Source organism: Perognathus longimembris, chromosome 5, assembly GCF_023159225.1.
Source record: "Perognathus longimembris pacificus isolate PPM17 chromosome 5, ASM2315922v1, whole genome shotgun sequence".
Taxonomy (NCBI): domain Eukaryota; kingdom Metazoa; phylum Chordata; class Mammalia; order Rodentia; family Heteromyidae; genus Perognathus; species Perognathus longimembris.
The window spans coordinates 28,733,718-28,738,588 of NC_063165.1; the positions used below are offsets into that span (position 1 = coordinate 28,733,718).

Sequence of the window (4,871 nt, forward strand, 5' to 3'; positions counted from 1 at the left end):
GGAACAAGTTCTGAGGTATCTCATAGTTACACTTGAGAATTACAGATATATTTCCAGTAGAAGTCAATATTTCACTAAAATATCCCAGTGATGCTGAAGCTGATCATCAGTCATTTTGAATAATTTATACTTGTTTTCTATCTCCAGTATTTTGAATATTTACCACTATCAGCCTTTCCTGGATGCATACCCATTAGCAATATGTTACATCATTCACTCAGGATTAAACCATAATTATGTATATGTTGGTTAAACATATGCCTGTGAATTCCATAAAATATTTTTACTCATCAGCTTATATGGAAGACATTTTTTTATTAGAAAAAGAATCTATCATTATGCTTTGGCAGTTAGAACAAGTAAATGGCATAGCAATAAATCATAAAACAGATCCTAATTATTATTCTATCATTAAATTTTGGTGCTTACCATTGTTTACACAATGTCAAAACTAGGCCAGCCAGAATCAAGACACAACAATGCCTAAGAAACATCAGCAAAAATAAAGGACAAAGAAGAGAAAGAGGCAGAAGAAAGAATTTAATTACATTCCAAGTTGTCAAATAAATATCTAGGAATCTATACTCAATTTAATAAATGATTGACTAAATTATTAATATGTGAGAAGAAACTCATTTCACTTGCAGAAAAACTCCAAATCCGTTTATGTAATATGTATTTAATCCTCAAATATGTGATCATAATTCTGCATTCCTTAATCATGGGAAATGCACAGTGGTTGATCAGATTACTGGAGAGGGATTAAAAATTAACTACTGAGAAACTTAACACTATCAGCAAGGGAATTAGTGTTGGCAACAACAGAGGTAAGTCATGTTAACAGTATATACTATTGCTGTGATGTGATAAAATGCTGCTTTAACTCTATAATCTTCCTTCCAAACCCAACAGTCTGTTCAAAAAAATACATTTTCCCCTTCAAAACTATGAAACAGATTTAAGTACCAACCCATAATCAAAGAGGAAAATTATACACAGATGTATAGACATATAAAATATATTATGTTTAGCAGATAAAGATTTAACTTCAAGGCTCTACATTCTGTGTCTTTATGACTTGATTATTTCACAAGTACCATCCTAGTTTGATTGCTATATGAATATAGCACAACTTGATCATTAGGTAGTAAAAAAAAAACTCCAACTCTTCTTCAGACCAATCAACTGTTGGTTTTGGTTTTCTGTCTTTTTGAGGAACAATTGGAGATGTGGGTTCAAGATGACACTGAGAATCTGTGCAACCTAGCAAATAATATACAGTGCCCTAAGAAAAAATCCACACATGCACTCCATTTTCATTAAGCTCTGAGAATATGTAAGAGAAATGATCACACTTTGGTAGATGGAGAGGTTGCACCTATCACTTCAATGAATTGAGTCTAAATTTATCTCTATGGATTCTTGGTATTTATGAAAATAGCAACAGATTATTTGTGATATCTGTGGTTTAGTGAGTAAATGAGACACCAGGGAAATCATGACACCAGAAATTGAAGCTTTATAGGGAAGAAATACCTAAATATACTCAGATAACAACAAGAAATTATTTCATTAAGTTTTTTAAAAATCTATTAATATGCTTCAGAATTTTCCACAGGGAGAAATAATCATATATATATATATATATATATATATATATGTATAAACATTGACATTCACCAAATCAAAACACCTCTCAATCACTAAACCCAATACATCGGTTCTCACTTGCTTTGCATCAGGCCCAAGATACTTCCTGTCACAAATTGAAGCAGAAAATGCTAAATCCTTCTAGATGTTCACAGAAGTAATATTAATAACTTAATAGTCTTTCAGTGCCAAACCATGTAGATATCATCTTACAATCTGATCTTTTATATCTCTGATGTTTAAAATGATTTTTCCAACTACCTTAGATTTGATTTTCACAAGACAGAACTGATAGATGTATTTTGTGTTTACTAGGATTCTTTTCACTAGATAAAAACTTAAAAGGAATTTCTGTCACAGGGAAAACATGATTTACTTCATGTGCTGTGACTGTTTCATCTATCATAAAATTAGCTCAAGATAATTCAGCTCTTCAAAGAGTCTTCTAAACGGATTGTGGTAAACTGACAAGACTATATTTTTGTAGTTTTGTTTTTGTAAGAATTACACTGGACTTTTGGGGCTGGAGAAATGGCAGTGGCTACCAGTTTGCTGCCACAGAAAAGAATTGCATCTTGGAGGTGTTTTTTTTTTTCCCCTCTCAGGCCCCCTTTCTCACAAATGAGGAAAGAGGAGACACTGTTCAAAAAGAAATGTAATCACTACCTGAGTTATGTAACTGTGACCCCCCCCTGTAAATCACCTTTACAATAAAAAGAAGTAAATAAAACAATGTAAAATAAAAGGCTTTGAGACTGGTCAGGTTTGCACAGTGCCAGATTGAACTGGATGGCCCATTAAGCTAAAGAACTGGTTCCATTCAAGTTGGCCAGTAGGGTCCCAGTAATGGTTCTCAATAACAGCAGATAACCCCTTGGCTATAGATGAGTAGTGCTGACAGATTAATTCTCAAAAGGATTAGACAAAAACAAACAAAAAACAACAACAACAAAAAGGATCTTTGGGTCAGATCATCCTGAGAACAGCTTGAATTTGCTACACAATAAAAATCAGGAGATCTGAACTAAGGAGGGGAAGGGAACATCAAAATGTTGAGACAAGGGGTAAAAGGTGAACCAATGCAACAGCAATACAAACAAGATAATATGCTGTAAACCAACTGCACAATGGGAGGGGGGGCCTTGGGGAGGAGGAAATGGGGAAAAATATGAGGGAGGATGTAACAAGTTTGCCAAGAAATGTACTCACTACATTATGTATGGAAATGTAACCCTTCGTTCATCACCTTGATAACTAAAAACAAAACACAGGAGATCTGATTGTGACTGCAGAATCCTTCCACTGAGTGAAGAATCATCTGTGCTGTCCCTACATTCAGCCCTACTCCCAGAACAGCAAGAGGATCTGTAAGTTTCATGAGGAAAAAATCATAGGAGTTCTTGGAAAGGAAAGAACGAAGAGTATTGGTTGTAACAGAAAAATAGTTGAATGAGTTCAAGAAAGCAGGGGCTATAACCTCCTGCAGTGTCCCAAAGAAGAAAATGTTCAAAAACCTGTGAGAGGCACTATGCAAAGAGAAGAGGGTTGTTGCCTCTGGGAAGAAGATCACTGGCACCTCAGCCAAAGAATCTTGAGCTGGTTCTTCCAGGAAGATGTGACCGGGACTTCTGCAGAGAACCCCTCTTCCCCCGCTTCTGGATGGGAGTTAAAAACAAGAAAGGCTCCTGGAAAGAGAGCAATGGTGACAGTACCAGGCTTCACCCCTCACGAACAGAAGGCAACCATTGAAATCAAAGAGGAGTTCAAGGATAAAATGTAAGTTAAGGTGAAGGTTCTAGAAGAAATAAAACCGTGGCTCATGTAGGACTGGCATCTGGTAAATCAACAGAAGCAGCTATTTCAACTGCCTGCTAAGAAGAACATAGATGCCATTGTAGAATGTAGGCGAATTATAACAAACCACAAGGCAATGTCAATCATAAGGGATATGAAATTGTGGGAGGTGTCAAAGAATATTCTAATGAGATGTAGGGAACTTAGCTGCTGTATAAATTTGAAATGCTGACATTCGATTGGCTTATCCTGATGCTCCCATGTCACAGGTTTATGGGGCACCACACCTTTTGTGATTAATTGGTAGAATTGGAACAAAGTTGGCCTTCACATCCCCTGATGAAAAGAGCCTCGCATTATTGCTTGGCGATGTGCATGATTTTTAAAAATACCTGGCCAAGGATTTTGCCTCTCTCTTTACCACCAGTGATTACAAAGTTGAATCAGTCAATTATCATGGCAAAGCCCCATGAAGGCTTTGATATTCAGTATTTGTAAATAGCACATATTCTTAGTTTTCCCTTGTAAAGTTGATGTTTCTTAAAATTGTCAGTACAGAACAGGGCTTATATTTTTATTTGTTTTCAGATGCAAATCAGAAATAAAAGGAGTAAATGTTCCTTTATTTCAAAGTTTCAACCAGTGTATACAATAGTTAGATGAGGCAACATTGTGTAGAACATTTTATTGCCTAGTTTACAGCATTACTTGAATGGTGGTTCTATCCCTTTGACAAGCAAAATTTTCTAATGTATGACAATGCTATGTGATAAAAATACCCTGATTCTGAGTGCCAAAGATTCAACTCATGCATCTGAAAATCTTTGCATTTGTTTTATGGTACTTGAAGTAAAACAACCCATCTAGTGCAAATCCATCTATGTTATCCCCTTGCTGTTCGATCCCAACTGAAATTGTTGAAAGATGGTGGTTTAATGATTGTACTTGGGACTAATGCACATTATAACATGATAAACACAATGCATTATTGTGTATGAGTATTAGAAATACTTGATTTTTTGGAGTTGTAGTTCTGATTTTAAATAAAATTTGTTTCTAAAATGTAAAAACAAAATTATTACACTGATTTCTTGAATTTTTCTCAGAACTACACAGACTATATGAAAGTTGGGAGTCACCTACTTAAAAATCAATTTTTATAGCTAATAGGTTATTGGACTTTTATACTTGCCTATATGGCGTTCACTCCTTTTCATATGTGTATATATATATGTTTGCATATATGTGTATACATATGTGTATGTTTATGTATACATGTAAATGAATATGTATATGAATATATATATATATATATTCCACAGAAAAGACATGTCTGTTCTTTTTGCTCACAACTTACTGATAGGAAATAGGATCTATGAGGTACATAAATTCAACCAGGAAGCTATTATTTGTAGCAATGTTGGCCT

At 34.8% G+C, this 4,871-nt stretch overlaps 1 pseudogene; it reads left to right on the top strand.

The window, feature by feature from the left end:
- Window positions 1-3,178: 3,178 nt before the first annotated feature.
- Window positions 3,179-3,917, top strand: LOC125351044 (annotated as a pseudogene).
- Window positions 3,918-4,871: the final 954 nt, after the last annotated feature.